General features: G+C 37.5%; 1 protein-coding gene across 1 annotated transcript in view; it reads right to left on the bottom strand.

Annotated features, from left to right (window-relative positions):
* Positions 1-21,509, bottom strand: part of ROBO1 (roundabout guidance receptor 1) — a 531,127-nt gene that overhangs the window by 478,375 nt on the left and 31,243 nt on the right. The window lies entirely within an intron of this gene.

The following is a 21,509-nucleotide window of genomic DNA, read 5'->3' as shown; positions in this document are numbered from 1 at the left end:
ATTGTATTTTTGCATGATAAAATAATCTAAGAGCCTTTTGCCTCACTGTATATCAAGATAAGCTGTGATGAGAAAAGCAAACACCAAACAACAACAAAAAAACCTTATTTCTCTATAGTTACTAGATCTCCATCAATCAAATCCAAAAAGATACTGAAAAATCATATAGGTTTTCTTTGAACCATGTGTAACTGTCACATGCACTTTCTTTGCTTAAATGCACAGCTGTCTAATTGAGCATTAACAATCTAATAAGGTACACAACAGGACCTGAAGAGCAACTTTTATTTCAGATGCTGCAGTGCACAGGTTCTGTATCACTCCCAGTTTTTCAATTAGATCATAATTATAACGTGCCTCATTTAGAGCTACAGGAACCCTGACCCTGTCAACAGAACTGGACCATAACGTGTCTGTCTTAATTAGATCTGATTAGTTCTGGGCCTGGATTTCATTGTGAATCTTAGCTCCGTTAAAAACTGCTCATCTGTTTGGCAGCTGCGGATATCGCTAGGCCTTTTTCATCACACTGCATGGGTGTACTTTGCTCCTCCTGACTCTCCTGAGACATTAGGACTCAATGCAGCATTTTTGCTTGGCCCTCAGAATAAGGCAGATTATGGAAAGTAAAGAAAAGAGATAAAACAGAGGTCTTATGTGTTTCATGGACAATTTTGCATTGTATCAGACTGGTCAATTACTGCATAATAAGGCTTAAAATTTGTAGTAGCTTGTCATATTTGGGGAAAAATAAAGGATTTCTGTAAAAACCCCACAGATATGTTGAAATTGAAGACACATGACAATGCAAAAGCATATGTTATCTATGAGTGCTATCATCAAATAAGTGGTGTAGTGTTTTGATTGCTTGTTGTTGTCTGAAGGGGGTTTTTTTTGGCATTTTTTATTTTTAACATCAAAGGGAGTAAAAGTTTTCAGCATTACAGATCTAGGGATATTTCTCCACTTCAGTATTTTGAGCATATTTTAATAATTTTACAATTTCTTTCACCTGTAGTGATTTAATTTAATTTAATCTTGAGTTTTTGCAACACCACTTGATACAAATAAAAGAAATCACATCCATTTTAATGCCCTTTCCCTCTTCTAGATGGTAATAATTTGTCTTCTGTATCATGCTTTTGGGTTATTAGAAGACCAGTATGATTTTTTCCTTTTACTGAGATAACTATTATAACAGACATTCGCTAATAATTAGTTAGCACTCCATACTAAAAGCCCTGTTCCCATAGTTAACTTTTATAACTGTGTGTACCACTTAAAACAAAACAAAAAAATTCCCCAAAACATAAAAACTCTCCAAACCTCAACTTCCCACCCCCTACTAAAATTGTGATGCTAGAATTTATTCCGTATCCAAATTCTACTATTTTGTTTGACTACAAATATCCCTTTATTAAATCCCCCAATGATTCTTATGTACTGGTTATAATTGCAATGGAAAGCTGAAACATACTCAGCATTATAAATACAGACTTTAAAGCTGTCATTGTATACAATGTGCCTACAAATGTATTGGCTAGAAAAGGCATTTCCAAGAGCTTCTCCTATTCTTGAAAATTTGGAATTTGATTTAAATAAAGGGAACATCTGAGGCCCCTCACAGAAGGTTGTCTCTACAGAGCTATAGTTCCTACACCTCACCCTCTGCACGTCTCTATGTTTTAGCAAACGAAAAGTCCTACGTGCTAACAAACTGTTTTTGAATGTATTCCAATATCACAGCAATAGTAACTTGCATCTATCCAAATATAGTTAATTTAGTAGGAATTCCCAAGGATCCCAAAAGTTAGGAGTATGTGAACAACACTACTTACTATTAGAAAACTTATTGTTCAAATCAAAGATAAGAACGACTGAGCATTTTGGCAAGACATTTTTCAGAAGTTAGAGCTAATCAATACCTACCTCCAAGTTAACATAATAGACAATATAGGAGTAAGACTACTTTGTTTAAAAAAAACAAATACTAGTGCATACTTCATTATTAACACCACACTTTAAAAAAAAAAAAGTCAGAATTTAAAAGTTTAGTTTTATGAAAAAAGCTTAATAAATGAAGAAAATCCATTCTATTTTTTTTCTCCTCTATGTATAACATTAAGTACTGCAGCAAGAACAAAATTCTCAATTACAAAGCTTCCATAACTGTAACTCCCAAAAGCCTTTTTTTTTTTTTTCAGTATGAAAATCTTAAGGAGGAGGTAAGGAAGAAATATATTTAACTACCACCATAGTATCTGTGTAGCAAAAAGAATTAAAATAAAACAAAAAACCAACCTTAGTTCAAAACCGTAACTTCAAACCTACTATTGTTCCTTCCTGCTTCTCAGGTTTAAATACAGGTTACCTGAAAATCACATTATATGGAAACCCCTAAACAAAACCCAGAGAGTCTCAACACTTAGGTCTCATTAAAGAACAGAAAATTCGAAGCAAAATGCTTCTTATAGAAGAGCTGTGTCTTTAGAAGTTTCAGGTGTCATAGTAGATGGTACCACAGGTATACTCAAATATATACTAGCTCTCTATTTTTTAGTATTAATTAATAATAATGAAAAAACCCCATCTATATAATATTTCACTTCTGAAATTTCATCTTAAAACTTCTTTTCTGTAAGCACTTCTACCGTCCATTGGCAAAAATTATCTGATTTTAGGAGTCTCAGTAGAGAGTAGAGGAAGGATATCTTTTCAATCTTCCATCTCTACTTCCTCAATCTACCAGCTGTGCTCCTTTTGATACAGCTGAGGATACCATTGACTATCTCTGCTGCCAGGGCAGGCTGCTGGCTCACACTCAGCTTCCTCTCACCAGGAAGCAGCTCCTTTTCTGCAGAGCTACTCCCCAGCTTGTTATGTTGCCAGGGGGTATTTTGTCTTAAGCACAAGACTTTGTATTTGTCCTTGCTGAACTTCCTAATATTCCTGCTGATCCATTCCTTCAGCCTAAATCCATTCAATCAGTATTTTACTCATCTAGTTGTCCATCCACTCAGACTGTAGTAGCTTAACTCAGACACAGGAACGTTGTGGGAGACATCGGGGAAAGCTTTGCTAAACCTGGGGTGACACGCACTGCTTCTTCCTCACTTGCAAATCCAGTTCACAGAATCACAGAATATTTTTGGTTGGATGGGACCTTTGAGATCATCGAGTCCAACCAACAAAAAAAAAAACCAAACACAAAACAACAAACCACCAAAAACAAAACAAAACAAAACCCCAAAAAATCCCAGAGCACCAAACACCAAAACCAAACCAAACCAAACTCTCACAACCACACACCACCCCACCCACAAACAGACACAAACCAACAATCTCGGGCACTAGAGCATGCCCTGAAGCACCACGTCGACACGTTTCTTAAATACCTCCAGGGATGGCGACTCCACCACCTCCCTGGGCAGGCTCTTCCAGTGCCTGACCACTCTCTCAGTAAAGTACTTCTTCCTAATACCTAATCTAAACCTCCCCTGCCACAACTTCAGACCATTTCCTCTGGTCCTGTCATTATTCCCTTGGGAGAAGAGGCCAACACCCACCTCTCTACAACCTCCTTTCAGGTAGTTGTAGAGGGCAATGAGGTCCCCCCTCAGCCTCCTCTTCTCCAAACTAAACATGAACAGTTCCCTCAGCCTCTCCTCATATGACTTGTTCTCTAGACCCCTCACCAGCTTGGTGGCTCTCCTCTGGACATGCTCCAGCACTTCAATGTCCTTCCTGTAGTGAGGGGCCCAGAACTGAACACAGTACTCGAGGTGAGGCCTCACCAGTACCCAGTACAGAGGCACCATCACCTCCCTACTCCTGCTGGCCACGCTATTCCTGATACAGGCCAGGATGCTGTTGGCCTTCTTGGCCACCTGTTATTTTATTACAGAAGATAAGGTTGGTCAGACATGATTTACCCTTGGTAACACCATTCATTCCCAGCCACTGCCTTCCATGGGCCCAAAAATTCTACTCAGTGATTTCCCCAGAGATTGAAGTGAGGTCTGTCATTCGCCAGATTGTCCTTTTGGCCTTTTCTGGAGGTGAGAGGTGTGTGACATCTGCTGTTGATACATTCTCCAGGTCTCTCTAATGATATTGCAGATGCCCACATGGAAGAGAAGCAGGAGAAACTGTCCAAGGGCCAGATGAGCCTTGACACCCTCCATGACATCCCAGCTATGAGCCACCAGCGAGCCGTCCTGGACAGTAGGTCAAGTCAGCAGAGGGGGCCCCTGTCCCCTGCAGCAGGGAGTCTCCCACTGCCATCCGTTGGCACTTCCTACGCTGGTGGGCATGAGGTTTAGACTCAGCACCTAGGTTATCTTACTGCAATGGAATCGAGGTCAGGCATATCTCACCTAAAACTACAGTCTCATTTTTATTTTCTTTTTTCATATGCTGCAATTGATGAGCATCATTCTTGAAAGACCAGATAAATGTAACGCTCGCATGAAAACCTTAACAATGGATGTTTTCCTTAGTTTCCTCTACCACAAGTAGTGCATACTCTAACAGGATTTCAAAACTACACTATCACTTAAGGAAACCAAGTTTATCTTCCACTTATTGTAACACGACCATGTCCATTATTTTCAGCGGAATCTATACAGCTATAAGAACAAACACAACTGCGAAGTTTTATTGGGCAGAGACCTTGCTGTCTGGTATGTCTGCAAAGGAGCATACAAACTACAGGGGTTGTAGACACGCTAAACAATAATTACAACCTGGCCACTGACCTGAGTGAGTTGCAAGTGCTAATATAGGGAAAATTTTAATCTCATTTGCATTAAAGTGATCATCATTAAACCCTCTACAAATTCTTTTGCAAGTAATTACACAAACACAATATTTATTAGGTATTAAACACACAGAATGCCATGGTAATCTTTGCAGCTTTATCCCAGTGAATAAACATGAAAACATGAATCATTGCACATCTGTGCAGATTGCTGCCTGATCTCTGCTCTCTATTAAGAGTGTGTCATAATGTTTGCACAAACAGAACATTTATCATAAAATTCCTTGTATTCAACTTACTATAAATTAAAACAAATATATTTTGAAGAATGAGATCACCATTTTGGAAAACATTGCTGTAAACATTAAAAAGTTAAGTAACTTACTATTTTAAGATACTGTGACCTCAATACATGAAGATTCATAAAAGGAGGAAGGAAAAAAAAATATAATATTTTCCCCACGTTTTTATGCAATACTTATTGCAATTAATCATAGAAAAAGTACTCTTATGGAAAGATTAATGTCTTTATTATAATAAACAGTGTAAATAAAAATGAGCATTACAAGTCACTGGGAACGATTTTATTGAATTTATATTGACTAACAAAATACAGTGCTAGTTTATATTCAAGTATAAAAAATAAAATAAAAAAGCAGAACTCATGCTGTATTTTCTTAGTTGATGTATTTACATTCCTTTCAGTCATGTTGAAATTTCCATAGTACTGTTTTAGGCCCATTCCTAATTTCACTGATCAGCTTACAGCGCAATGCCCAAGCACTTCATGCTCTAATAGTAGTTAAAGGACATCAACTCACAGAAGTTAGCATATTGCTGGTTTTCAATTAGTATTAAGAAATCCATACATTCAACACACTGAAGATAAATTTCTACTGATTAATTATTGATACCAGTTATAACTTAGAAGAATTGCCTTTTCAGAAGCACATAGAAAACTGAAATCCTACCTTGTGAGGACTTCCCAAACTTGCTTAATTTTGCTTCTCTTTTAAATTATTCAGGCTCCTGAAAGGAACCAGTAAATTTTCCCTCCATTTCCTAAACCTTTTTATATACCATATCCTACCAGGAGTGTACAAGCTTATTAGGACAAGAGCAGCAGTGTGGAAATACCTGTTCTGTGGTACTGGCAGAAATGTACTAGTTTCTGTCGTCTTGATCCAGAAAGGCACTAGTTTCTGTCGACTTCACCCAGAAAGGCTGGCAATACCCAAAAGCAGGTACATCGATAAATAACAAGTCTGCCAGGGGTAATAATGCCAGATTTTTATTTTTTATTTTTTTTTTTTTAGAAAAACTTAAAAAAACAGTCTTTGAAGGCAGCATCCTGGGCTCATGCACACTGAGTCCTAAGCAAGAAGTGAATTTGAAACTATGAATTTCTTATGGCTAAAACAGCATGTGAGACTTGCTGAGGACGTAAACCATTTATAGTGCTGTGTGGCTTCCAGTGATGAGCACACAGTCACTCATCACCTATTCCTACAGTAGCTGGTCTACAGGTTTGGCACTGATTTGGGAGGAGGGTTGGAGTGGGGCAGTGTCAGAAGCTAGGATAGCAGCAAAGAAAAATTTAGCCCTGCAGACTCCACCATCACTTTTAGCAGTGTAATGAACTCCCATTTGCATAAAGGCTTCACTTGATGGACCAAAGTATTAATTATAAAAAGCATTTTCCCCCAGCAAGTGTTACAAGTATTTGGAATGGCAGGAGGCAGGGGAAGAAATACAGGAATCAAATATACAGATTTTTTTTTTTTTTCCCTTTTGTTCCCTTAAAGGTAAGTAAAGATGACAGGATTTAAGTCAATAAGCTATTAAAATTGCCTATGAACTACTGAAGCAAGAAAACATCTTGATGGTAAAATAAATTAGAACAGTGTTGTCAATTTCTCCCTACTGTTAGCTCAAAATATGCCAAGAATTACTAATAGCAAACTCCAAGCCTCTTTCTCTTATTACTGTCATTCTCTCTTCCATTCCCCCAGCATTCTCTCTCCTTTTCTTCCCTGCCCACACAAAAATACAAATGTAAAACTAAACAACCCAACTTCAGCCAAAAGTCCAGCAAGTAAACCAAATATATTAGCTAAACTCAAATATATTTGTAAATGGAAAAAAAACCAAACACCAGCCTACAGTGAAGGGGGGCTGCTGGTGTGTTGGGCACATTGGGTTTTGTTTTTTGATTGTTTGTTTGATTTTTGTTTGGTTGGTTTCACGGCTTTGTTTTAAACACAAAGGTGATTGTTAGGAGATGTGTTTTAATCCATAGCATTTTAGAAGAAATAAATTCAGGCATGTTTTTAAAGCTTAATGAGTTGTTAGATTTATATATCACCACTCAATACTAACCCGAAAAAAGATGCCAAGCTTCTATGTAAATATATAACCAAAATAAAAGTGATCTATTATTAGGGAAATTAAATTTTCCTTAAAATATTAAGACTTCTGGAAATGATGAGGAAGAGAGAGTTCTGCCAGTCAGATAGATTAATAGTGTGATAATAAATTAAACATAAACCACCAATCGCAGCTGCCTGTGATCTAATGGTCACTCAGGGACATTGCAGAGCTTTAACATCTGGTGCAAAGAGGGCAAAATTACCACCACACTGGCCTTTCACCTTCTAAAGACACTGGGATTGCATATGACACAGTTGCATGCGTACCAGATGCTCACTTAAAATGTGCAACAATCCCTTCCCAGTAAACCCAAACAGTTTAAGTGATTTTAGTCCAAGTTAAATCACAACGAAAGTCTAAAAGAAAAAGAAAACAGAATACTACTTTTTCCGTATAAGATTTCCTGCTTGGGAGACCTATACTTAGATAAGAGAGGTACTTATTTCACTCCAGGTCAAATGAGAAGGCTGGGCACTAAGTCCTGGGAAAAAGCTTTGGAAAGCATTGTATAACAGTTGGCTCTCTTTAGCACATTTTCAGTATATCCCCTTTCAAATGAAAATGGCTATGCTTGAAAGCACAAAGTTGCAATTTAGAAAACCAATGCCACAGCATCCACAAATAATGACCTCCAAACCAATAAAAATGTAAATCCAAATTTAATGGGAGATTATATACACAGGAAAATTAACATTAGATCAACAATTTTATCTGGGAGACAATATAATTTGTTTCATCCTTTCTTAATATTTGGGAAAAGAACTGTGTCTAAAAGATTGACTGACTATACTATATACAATTGTGCCCAGAAATACTGCAGGATTTAATCCTTACATAAAGGTTTATTTCTATTCACCACCAAAAGGTTTTGTTTAATTATACCTTGTATCAACATGAAAGTATTACATCAGACTGGAAGTACTTGGTTTGAATAAGTCTGACCTTTAGCAATTATCAAGGGAATAGTTGAGGATTTTGTCTTTGTGATTTGGTCTGCATCTGTCGCCCCCCAACTCTTTTCTTAAAACAGTCCATTTTTCTGTATGCAAGCTGTTATTCACTATTTAACCAACTACTAGTTGCATTTCTAACTATTCATACTAATAACTTCTTCCACTCAGGAAGTGGAAATTAGTTGGTCGAAGCAGTAAATTCTTAAACATTCCTTCCTGAGGTGGAAAAACACATCCCATCCCAACAGGCCAATGACTGCTCTGTACTACATGGCAATACAGCTTCACTTCAAACAAGTGCCTGGAGTGCCATGACTCCTTTGAGAACTTTACACACAAGATTGCTGAACCCTGGAAACATTCAAGGTCAGGTTGAATGGGGCTCTGAGCAACCTGATCTAGTCGAAAACATCCCTGACCATTGCAGGGGTATTGGATTAGATGATCTTTAAAGGTCCCTTCCAACCCAAATGATTCTATGATTCTAGGGAAAAGGTAGTTTAAGGCTATGTAAATCTTTCCAGGAATTGCATAAAAGCTTAAATGTCTTCTCCTTGTTACAATTTTTCTTCTCATCATTTACTGAAGTATTTGTACAGTGCCTTACATAGTGAAAACACATTGTGCCTAGGGAACCATTTACAATATCAAGTCACACAAAACAACCCAAAAATTTTCTGCTGTGTGAAGAACAACAGAAAAGCATGAGAACGTTTGCTTCCACCCATCAAGTCAGGGATTGGAAGCTGGCACTTAGACAGACACTTATTAATTATATCAAATACCACAATCCTAATAGTGCAAGGTTGCGACATCACCAGAACTCAGTTGACTTCTCCAAAAGGAGAGATGGATAGACTTATTTTGATGACCCCTTCTTCTGGGATGGTGAGAGTGGAAGAGAGAAAGGGATATGTGTTTGGGTGGAAAAAAAAGAGCCTACAAAACTGTAATTGTTAAATTTAAGGGGACTTTTAGAAGACAGCGCTCTACTCTAGTATTCTTTTGCATCATGAGCAAAACATAAGTAGGAAGCCTTTAAAAAAAAAAAAAAGGACAAAAAAAAAAAAAGACTACTTCAAAACATTCTTCCCCAAAAGACCTAATACAGCACAGTACACATGAAGAGTCAGCCTGTTTGACTCCGTAACTGTGACCTGAAACCGATTTTTGTTATTTGTATATATATGTATTATAGCTAAGCTCTAATGCAGCATATGTAATCCAGCACGGTCCAATACAGTACTTTTTCTGCATCACCATCAAAATTTAATACAGGGGTACAATTACCCCATACTGCTCAGTTTACTCAGATGTTTATCACTGTAGTGTCACCCTTACATTGTTGTTATTGTAGGTTGCTTTTTTTCCTAAATGTAGCCTTCAAGGACAAAAAAAATACTATGCCACTTCAAACCAGGAATAAAAGTTTACTCTAATATAAGTCTTAAAAGTATAACTGTGTCTTTCTGCTTGACTTCCAGTTTACTCAAAGACATATTTTGAACTTCCATTTTCTCTATTTGTTCTCTCAGTCCTCAACATTGTCACATTTTTGCAGATTTCACAGATATTTGCACACGCCTTATGGACTGGGTGCATTCCAAATCTAAATCATGAAGGGCTTTGGGAAGAATCGGAAAAGCTCCCCCATGCCAAACCTCCAAGCCCAACTAATACTAAGTCATCAACTATTTTCACAAAATCAAAGGTGGAGACTCCTAGTTACGAAACCCAGGTGATCATCGATCAGACCATGATTTTACAACAATTATAATGCGTTATCCTCTGAGATCTTACAGCATTGTTTAAAGTATGTTTTGCATTTAATATCTTAAAATTTGCATGCCCAAAAGACAAAGTATCATACAACTGAAGGTAAAAATTTGGATAATGTATTCATCAAACCAGAAGGCACTGTTAAACTGACTCCCAAGTCAACTCCCCATTATTCAAGATCACCCAATTAGAGGGCCACAATACTAGTTGGGTTTCTACAGCAAGAATGTATTCTGACCTGAACTGCAAAAGGAAAGAATTTTGAATCGACAATAGGAGGGAAAGGGCCTATCACAGCAATTAAAAATCGTTAAGTTTTTACCATCTCTTGATGAGTTTTATTATACTCTTGTTTTACAGTTTCTTGCAGAATCATATTACTAACATAATGTTTTGCATATGAGCTAAACTCATGAGACAACATCTGGATGTTACATTCCATCTAATAGCATTTGCAGAAACAGGCTGTTGCGATGAATCTCTCTCTCTCTCTCTCATGGTGCGAATGTCTCCACTTTATTTTACTAATGTGCTCCTGTATAAAAATGCCTTGGTAAACAGCATCCACGTATCAGTTGAAGGGTATACAAGGAGTTAGCAAGTTTTCTTCTTACATATATACATTTGTGTTATATTAGAAAAGACGGATCTATAGCATATTCAGTGTACTATAACGCATTAAGATGCGCCTCAGTACAGTACCAAGCTCAAGAGAGGTGACAAACGTTACTGAAGTTCTAATATCAAGCACTTCCCATAGCCCTTTGACTTCCATGTGCCTCACCAACTCTGCAGGACATCAGGAAATTTGAGCAGTCCTGGACTGCATCTCCTGAACAACATAATCCATCAAAACAAGGAATCAAGACACCAAAATCAGAAAGTGTTCAATTACTTACACTTTCTCACTGTGACTGTTGCAAATATGTGACCAAGTTTTATGCTACTATAGTTGGGCCTCCAGGAAACAATGTTATGTACTTTATGTAACTTGTGTAACTAAGTTTTCACGTACGTAATACATTTCCAAAGGATAACTACTGACACCACAATTTATAGTCCCCTTTTAAAGATTTTTTCAACACAAATATTAGAAGCAAGTATAATGCTTTAATGGCTTACTAACACTTTCATCTGTGGGGTGTTTTTTTTTTGTTGTTGTTTGGGTTTTTTGTTGTTGTTTGGGTTTTTTTTTTTTTTAATTGAGCTTGCTTCAATCTGTGTACATAGAAGTTTCCAAGATGAAATCACAGATATTGCATATTTCAGAGAAGTAAATCAGGAAGTGGCGAGTGCAACAAAACCAAGGGAACAACTTCATTTGCTATGTAGGAAACAGGTGTAAACATCCTCCTATTATGAGGGGTGTGTGTGTGTATTTCAGGAGACAGCAAATGTTTTCCTTATGGTTGTAGACAGCAGTCCTACTTTTGACTGTTAAAGTCTTCCCCCCACGCCCTTTTTTTTTTTTTTTTTTTTCTTTCTTTCTTTTTCCTGATTTGTAGATCTGCTAGACAGAAATCCAGCTGGCATCACACTAAAAAACACCCAAAAAGAAAACCCAATCAAGGAGCAACAACCTATCCATGATTGGTTTCTGTGGCTTTTTACAGGACATGAACAAGCCTTTGTCTTACTGCCCTAGGAAGACAGGCCATCCTCAGGAGTGGACTCAAAACCCCCAAGTACGCCACTCTCCACTCTATGTAAGAGCTAATAGCTTTTGTCATAGGTTCCGTGTATCATCACACTCTCTGTCACAGACTTCCACTGGGGTAGGAGTTCACAGGACCCACCACTGGCAGCTCTGACGGTTGATTAATTCTTAACTGAGAGCGACATCATCAGTGCTGTCGAATGGTGCAGGGGCTAAGCCCCTCAGCCCAGCGCTGTTACCTGCAGCGAGGTAACAGCTAGGAGTTCCAGGATTCCTCTCCATATATAATCAAGAAATGTCTCTAAATTCATCTGCAGTCTATAAAAGCAGTTTTATCTTTCGAATTGCTAATAGCCCCTATGTTTTCTCAATGGAAGAATATGCTAGTAAAGTTTTGGCAATGAAAAAGTAGATCTGTAGTGAAAAAAACCTAAGTTTTGAAATTTTTATGAGGCGTGGATGCCCTTCCTGGATTCTTGCTTTGGGAAATAAAAATAAAAATAAGGTGACGGAAACAGTCTGGTGGGTGATATTGGATACATATTAAAGTTTTCGTTTGTTTGTTTTGTTTTTGTTTTTTTTTTTAAATGAAATGGAGAGAAGCTGCATTATTTTAAGATGTACCAAAGCATTATATGCAAACAGAGTTAGACTGGAAGCATGCACAAGATGACTAAAGTACAAAAACCAGAAATAATGTCATTTCGGGCTCGACAGCAGCTTCCTGCTTTACAGGCCTCAAAGGCAGTTTATTTTGATGCTGCTGTTGGAAGATATTTAATTGACTAACCAGCACTTTTTCAGCCGCAATCTGAAGAGAAGGGGGGATGGAAATCACAGTGAAACTGAACACAAAACCACAGTGCATTATAAAATAATTTCTACCAGTCATCTGACCACAGAGGTATAACACTGAAATATGGAGAGGTTAAGGATATAGTATGTGAACTAGATTGTCTATACGCCCTCATATTTTGAAAATCATATTGTAGCTGTTATCACTTCAACCTTTCCTTTTTATTGCTGTTTATATTGTCATTGGGAATCCAAATGTCTACTACAGTCAATATGCCACACCTGAAAAGAGAAAGATAGCATTTGTCAAAGCTTGGGGAAAAAAAAAAGTTAAAAAAAAAAAAAAATGGTGCTGTGAGGTGCATACAATAACCTGGATGAGAATTTTAGTTGTGTGTGTGAACAGCAACTACTGTACTTAGGTACGACAGGTGTTCACAAAAGCAAGCTACTGTGGCTTAATGACTTATTGTTTGTGAGCTGAGCAATAATACCTGAGCATACACAAGCTCCCAGCTTGCTGGTATTTTCACCATTAAACATGCACCAGCAGGCCTGCACTCAATCTGAAACAAACCCCACTCTTGACCTCTCATATATCAATGCTATGACATTAATGTGCAAACATCATGTTAGAGCTTGTGCATTTAGATGGGCACACTTAAGTACAGATGCTTGATCTTTAAGATACCCAACTGATTTCTGCAAGAAAAAAACAAAACAAAAACATGTCATAAGTGTCTCAACAGCAGATGCCATTTACCACAAGCAGGTCAATCTGCCCTGAATGCAGAGTACTAATATGTTTCTCTCTCCCTTGGCCCCCTCAAGACAAAGAAAACAAGAACTCAGCCATATCAATACAAAAAAAATAAAATAATAAAAAAAAAAATATCAGAAGGCAGATAAGAGCTGTTGAAAACAACATTTTTTCACTTTGGGTGCTCCTGAGTTCTTGATAATCATAAGAAATTTAGATATTCAAATCTCACCTTTACATACTGACATCCTCACCTCCTCACTTTTCTGTGGATCTCCTCATGAAGGTAATTTGCCTTTGTGTGATCCTTCAATTTGTGTACTCCAGCAACAGCTTGCATTAGAAATAGGCAGCAATTCCAAAGTTCTTCCAATTTAAATACACAAATCAGTTTTCATAATTTTATTTCAAGAGATTTTAGCAAAAAAAGCACCACACTATTTTAGAAGGCTTCTAAACAATAGAAGGTTTAGAAGGTTTCTAAACAATACTACGCATCTGCTATAGTTTTAGTGCGTATTTTCCAATCATTTATTAAAGTAATTACTACTTATACATTAGCTGTTACAATACCAATAAAAAAATGCTCAGGTATTAAGTGACACAGACAGTTGAAATATTTTAAAATGACAAACATTGTATTTTGGCTGGTATTTACTTGCACTGGAGTAACATTGGCTGACATTTCAAAACTGAAAACATTTCACACGGGAAAGCTGGGGCTTATTTATTTTTCATTTTTATTTCAATAAATAAAAAGTGATAACATATCTTTTCACCCTTACTTGTCCTCAGATTAACTGCTGGGAGTACAATTGCAAACACCGTACATGATTTTGGCAACTTCTACCACAGATTAAGACATTTCTTCGAAGAAATGAAGGAGCATTGAGAAAATTCACTTATGCATTCCTCTTGCATACAGTAATGTCATCAATAATACATGCCTAGTGACTTTTGGGTTTCTATTATACACGGTATGAATAACCAGTAATTTTATTGCAATCATGATATTTTAGAATAGAAACTCTCCATAGCTTCATTATCAATGACAACTTTTTTTTTCTCCCCCCCTTTTGGGAGTGGGAATTCCAAGAGCGGACAACACAATCATTTCACCAAAGTCAAGTGAGATTAAGGTTTTCATTACTAAAAATGGCAATCAAATCCTCATCAGACAGGACTAACATCAATCCAGGCTGTATGAAAAAACACATCTAGAGCTGGTGTGTGAAAAGGAGCTATATGGCAGGAAGGAGAAAAGAAGAAGGAAGGGAGACAGAGGAGCCTGGGATTTGAGCCTCAGGAAGGTGGCCGATCTTGGCTGCCTGGCACCTGGAGAGAAGTGCTGGGGGCTGCAGGCATTTCAGAAGCAGACAGCAAGTCTGGTGTGCAAGTCAAGACCAAGTATTGAGACAAGTCAACTGAAACAAGCTTGGTGAGCAAGTGAGCATGAAAAACCAAAGTTATGCAAGATGCTTAGATTTTGCATTACAATGCATTATCTTTTGCACAAGGTTTTCTTTTTGCCTTTCCATTTGACCATTTTCTAGTCCTCCTCACAGGCATTCAGCTGCTTCTGGTACAGATTCTTCCCAGGTTTCAGCCAGTTTCTACCTCCCCCCTCCCTAACACACAGAGCAGGGAAATGCCAGCACCCATCAGGAATAAATACATGGATTTGAAATGCAAATCTGTTCACCATACATGCTGTTGGGACTGTAACTCTCCAACACTCCTTTCTTGACATAAACAGAAAACAAGTTACACTGGATCCTACGCTTGGCCTTCATAGTTTAGCACGCCTGACAACAACCACACTGCTTCGTTTGAGTTTCAAACTTCATATAGTTCATTGTTCATTAGCACTAATCTTTATATAAAATGCTATTGAAAGTAGATTTTCTTAAAGGTGTTTTCAGTGAAATTTCTTTTCAACCCAGGATATGACTCTATTGTCAATTATTCACATGTTAGTCACAAGATTTTGCATTCTTTCTTAATTCCTGGACAACTGTGAAAAGTTTGAGGTAAACTAGGAATTTGAAAGCTTCAGCATGTTTTGCCCGTGGATAGAAGCCTGGAGAAATTACTGCTAGCACATAGACCACATGATATATTTAAAACATCCATAAATAATGTTTTAAAGTTTTTTAATTAGCATTTGGGATTCTTAATATTACTGACTTCCTGGTGTCTCCTTCAAACTTCTGCTTTGTTAAAAAATAAAAAAGGTATCATTTCTTCCAGTCTAAACCCTGCTTACTAGCATCACGACAAACATTTGTCCATTAAGTTCTAAAACATTGAAAATACTTTACGAGTGAATTTCCCTTCAAGAAACAACCAAACCTCAATCACTACTAAACTTTGAAGGAGTCACATAGCATGGCTATGCTTTAACCAGAAACAGACATCAGCAGTCTTGCATCTGCTCATATACATGGGATTACTTTATGATCAGCAGTAATTTTTATTCACAGAGGTTATTTCCCAATAGACAAATTAATTTAGAAGGAAAACTATATTCTGTTCACCACTCTTCTTCCAGTATTGAAATCAGGAGATTCCATCTCTATCTGCTGAAATACTTCCAAAACAACAACAACAAAAAAATCAATATTAACATCCAAACCTTAAAATTTTTATTTTCCTAATGTCCTGACCCCATACTGAGGCTGATTTAATGTAAACTAAATATGTAAGTAATAATTATAATAAGTCCTCAACCATTTCATCTAAAAAAAAATTAGAGAGGAAATAATTTCATTTGACTGTTCTCACAAGTACCTCACATCAGTTCCACAGGAAAACCAAACTATAAATGTGCACTATAGGTAGTATTTCCAATGTCAGTGATAGTATAACCGAAACAAACGTGCACAATTATTTAGGGCTATCTTTAAGCCCCAAGAGTGTTATTGAAAGTTATTGAAAAATTATTTTTCCTCAGTGCATCTTCTGGATGTTTTACTCATAAAAGGAAAAAGAAAACAAAAAGAATTTGTTCATGTAGGCTGTTTGTTCCTGTATCAGCACTTACATTCTTTCTAATTGCATGATTTTGGATGTTCTTAGTATAGTATTTCTAATGCTGTTTTAGTCTGCATGATATTTCTTTTTTTTGTTCATTACGAGTCAGTGGACTTTTAAAAAAATTATTCCTCCAAAAAAAAAAAAAAAAACAAAACAAACCACAAAACAGAAGGAAATTTATGTAATGAAGATTTCTTTTTTAGTCAAAATATGGTTTTGCCTTCAAAAGTTATATCTGATAAGAATCCAGTAATCACTTAGTGTTTTACAAGAATTTTTTGTATTTTTCCTTTAGCACACATGCACAAAAACTGCACACATACACACTGGAAACTGCACAGGCAATTATGTATTAGGATCTACAGAAAGGGAAACAAATGCTTTGAGGAATGGGTCTGTAGAAGATGAGAGCTCTCAGTGTCTGGCTGTACAAACCTCCTAAACTTGGAGGTTCCTCTGCTACTGGGGGAAATGGAAAGGCCACGATCTCCTCTGTAGCAATAGATAATTGCTTAAATAGATAGAGGTAGAGTTGCATCTTACATATCTTTCTTCCTGACGAACATCATCTGTGGCCAACTGACGTGTTAACCAGTGAACACGCTAAAAACAGCCAGATACCTAAAACAATGTCCTATCTTGTTTCTTACTGAGGACTCATTCTTGGAATGCTCCAAAGGTCTCTTCCAAGCATTGGCCTCAGTCGCAGCCCCAGAAAGCAATCCCCTCCTCATAAGCCTTTTCTAGTGACATTGGGAACATTTTCTCACAGGACAGTATGATTTCTCTGATGATCAACCGGAGAAATGTAGGCTAAATGAAGTTGGTTTTTTTTTTTTTGCATAATGCCTAACCTCTAACAGACCTTCACATCAAGCCATGAGCTGGGCTCTGTGCTACTGGTACTTTCTTAAGCCAAGTTACAGCCCCCTTTCTGCAGACACATTACATATCATTTGGCATCAACCTGTAGCTACAAAGTTTTCCTGATACTTCCTTGCAAAGCAAGACATTTTAATGACCTGATATCTCATCATCTCCAGAGAGGAATATGAGAAGCTGTCTTAAGCTATCTCTTCTTGGCTATAAGCCTACTTTTTATGCTTGAAAACTTGGCTCAAGTAAGTATAGTCCAGCATTGCTTGAATTTTCTGCTTAGTTCCTTTAACAAATTTCTATTAAAAGAAATGAATAAATAAAGAAACATAATGTGTGACAAACTTACACAAGTAATACGAAAAGTTGCCTTTGTGTACAGCCTCACAGAAGCAGCCCTTACGTGGGTATTGCTTGCAAATAACTTCAAATTGAGAAACTCCCCCCGTAATGGTTAATTGATTATGTCAATGAGCAATTAATTGTACAAGTGATAGATAGATGCAGGAATCAGCTGTTTTGTTTAGAATTAGTAGGAGAAGCCAAGTTACTTAAAATACCATGAATATGTTTCTGATAGAAAACACAAAGAGTAGTCTTAGTTTTAAGCTCTTCCCTCATCTGGACTCAGCTGTAGTAAGCAATCATTAACAAAATGCATTGCAGAACCCATTGCTTTCTGCAGTTGTTAGAGTCCCTTTATTTTCCAGAGAGAAGAAAAGAAAACTCTCACAATGGGTGCAAACAGCATTGTTTATAAAGCAGAAAGCCAGGCACTCAGCATGGAGCTGCTCAGTAAATATCATTAAATCCAGAGGCTTATACCAAAGACCTCTCAACTGTAAGCGCAGGAAACAATCAGTTAAAGCAAAAAATCCTAGAGAATTCTGACAAGGTACAGAAGAAAAATTGAGTTTCACTCATTGTACATGTTTTGAGCTCAAACATGAAAAAAGCTTGATTCACTTGAGATTCAAGCTGAAAAGGTTTTTTTTTTTTGTGTGGACATGAATCAAGAGTTCCTTGCAAAAGCTTCGGAAGATGGTGCTCCTAGGTTCCCTCCGTAATCAGAGGAAAGAAACAACCCTAATTGTCTCCCAGAGTGCTTCTCTCCAGCTGCTTTGAAAGAGATGAATCCTGCCCTTAGTGCCCATTAAGCAAGAGCACTTACTTCCTCAAGTGGAATGACCTCCTGAACCACCAAGCAGCGCAGCCTCCTGTTGTGAGCTGCGGGACCTACACCACTGCAGGTCATAAAGAACATACCAAACTCCTAACTTTACTCCAGAAACAAAAGCAAGCCTAGAGTTAGTGATTAAAGCCAAGGGTGATGTATGAGGAGAAGCCAGGACACCTCAGGGCTCTATTAGTAGTTACCAAACTTTGCATATAAAATGTAGCAGTGTGCAATATATACTACAGTAGTCTTGCAAATCACTTTCTGTGCTAGGAGCAAGGAATTCAAGCACATCAAAGCCTAGTTTGTGATATAATTAATGTATTCCTTATTACACAGTATTTGAATGGAAAAGCAGTATCGTAACACGCAATCACACGACATGATTTACCATCCTGCCATACGAAAATCCCCATTGCTAGCACCCCACGGAAGACTATCGGAGTCATTCCTCCAAATCCTTTTTTCATTTTGTACATCACCAGTCACCATGGACTGATGGGGTCTCCAAGACAGGCTCCAAATCCCAGTCTAGCTCTCTTTGCTGTTGGAGTTATTGCTGTGAAGAATGATGGCAGCACAGATTGCATTTTACCATCTTTTCTAATATGCGTATACAGACTACCTTCATCTGGTACAGAAATTAGAGTATAAAAGTTATTAACTGAAGTCCAGCAAGGTGACTGTGAACAAGACTTCAGTGGTTTAAGTATCAACGTCTGCCATTGCTGAATGTGATCTGACCCTATGATAAGAGGTCTTGGTTTCTTTTGGGGTACGGAGCCCAGCAGTTTTTCAGATCACAGTTTCTACTCTTTCTCAGAGCACGGATTTTAAACAAAGGAAACATTACATCTGATATTGTGTTTATCACTCTAGTAACATCCCTTTGATAAGCACATTACCCTTGGAAAGAATAACATCAAAGAAATAATTGAATATTACACATCTCATAATACTGTTTGACTATAACGCAAAGATTTGCCTGGTTTTATTTTGTGCAGTTGCCTAAACCCAAGTGCTCGGCGACATTTGTATGGCTTACAATATTTTTCCTGCTCTCTCCAGCTGGCTATTTCATTTGCCCAAGGGTATCCCAGACATCCCATGTGCCCCATACACATGGCACATTTTGAGGCAGGACCTAGTGGATATCAATGACAATCCAGAAAAGCAGCTGGAAACTAGGAAGGATACTTTTAAGGTGATTTTAAGTCACAAAAAACATACACATTTAGGCAACTGAATTCTGTCTTCAAAGACAGCCAAAGAGCTATTGCTAGTCTGGGCAACAGTGGAGCAGGAAAGGAAAGACACTATGTATTTGCAGCTGTTTTCAGCTCTTTCCTGAGAAGAGACACGTCCAAGCAAATACCTGAACATATGCTATATCTGTCTTATTTGTCTGAAACGAGAAATTAAAGAACTCAAGAAGCATTAACTGATGTTTACAGTATGATTAAAAAATAGGAAAGAATTTTACTTAGACAATGATCATAACTGTTTTGTTTATCCTAAAACATCATCCAAGGTTCAAGTAGAATTCAATTACTGAGGCAGATACAAAAGCACTAGGCAAAGGAAACCAGCTAGACACAAACAGAAACAAAAATTCCTGTACATTATTACAGTTTGTTTTACAGATGCCCATGAAATACACCCTTTTATGGCAGTTGTTATATAGCAGGAATGCTCCTTCAAGATGTCACCATCAGTTTTAACGGAGTTCATTCTTGCACTTTGGAAAATACATAGCAAGACAGTTTATCATTATGCTCCACTAGATTCCACTGATCTGACAAAGTCTTCACTGTACTGACTAAAACAAAGACAACAACAACAAAACAAACCCCCTGACCAAACACACCACTGCACACAAAACAATGGGGGGGGGGGGGGGGGGGGAAAGATAGATATCCAGGGTATTCAAGAGCGATTTAGACATTCCAGATCATATGGTAAAACTCTGCAGCCATCCAAGTTGGGTGTAAATGAGCTTATCCAAAACAGCTTTGGAGAAAAACTGGAGAAAAATTGAACAGGTTTCCCAAAAAGTCTGTTTAAAAAAAGAAATCCTTACTGCATATGCCATGGTAATCCTTCACACAGTGTATTCTCCTATCATAGAGCAGGATGATTATTTATTCAGACAAGGATCAATGCACCGTTGCAGAAAAGACAAATATTTAAGTTCTCAGCTACTTCAACATAAACCTGCCTACCAAGTTGCATCCTTGATTTAGAATGAGATCAGCTTGCTTTAGGTTCTGCTCAACCTGTGCTGAAATGACTCAATAATAAGGCAGTAATTTGTTTGCCTCTTCAGCGTTTTAAGAGAGATTAATCTGCTACCAACATTTAATGGAAATTAAATCACAAGCATATTACAGGATAATTGGGAAGCATGAAAGGAGTTGCTAAACTATAGTCATGCACATCCTGTTCTTCAAAATTACAGTACCAGAGACTTGTCAGAGCTTCTTTTAATTTCTCTGTAAGAAAATGCAGTAGATTTGGGGGCCTAAAGGTTATAACAGGAAGTGACTATTGAACACAAAAATATAGAATACAGCTTGCAGCTGGCTGCTGCACAAAGTGGCTGAACTACCGCTGAGAGAAGAGGGCAGCAGCGTGCCCAGTCTTACGCTAGGCCAGAGAGCACAGATGGCTTACCACAGGGCCAATACCAAGACCAGACACATGTTGCAGGGATGCAGCAAGAATGGAGATACTCATGGTTGAACTCTCTGTTTTTATTCTGCCTTACCTAGAACAGTTGAGTTTTGCATTATTTAAGCAGTTAAACAGTCTAGTTTATGTTCTAACAAATCTTGATCTGTTAGTGTTTGAAAGCACTTCGGTCATTCTCGGGCTCTTCAACTGAAGAACCCAACACAGGCTTCCCCACAGATATTAACTCCTTCATGACAAGAAGTATGCCTCTGCATACCAGAAATCTATTTAATATACATTACTGATACTTTTATCTATTCCACATCTTCAGATAAACAGTCTCTCCTTCTGAAATTTCAGTTGAAAGACACAAGAGACTATGTATTTAATTACCCGCCTCCTGATAATTATTTGCAGTCTTCTCAAAACACAGAAACTTGATACAGCTCTCTTTGATACCCTTGATTATTAACAGAGAGCAGTTTTTAGTCCTGATTAAATAATGAAACAAATCTGAAACAAACCCTAGACAAACCTGAAAACATAGTGAAACTCAGTTACATGAAACTCTTTCCAACCATGGATTGGGCCCCATGTTACATTGCACATCATTC

This window comes from Numenius arquata, chromosome 1 (assembly GCF_964106895.1).
Source record: "Numenius arquata chromosome 1, bNumArq3.hap1.1, whole genome shotgun sequence".
In the NCBI taxonomy this organism is placed as follows: Eukaryota; Metazoa; Chordata; class Aves; order Charadriiformes; family Scolopacidae; genus Numenius; species Numenius arquata.
Note: the sequence above shows the minus strand (reverse complement) of the source record. Positions and strands in the feature narration are given on the sequence as shown.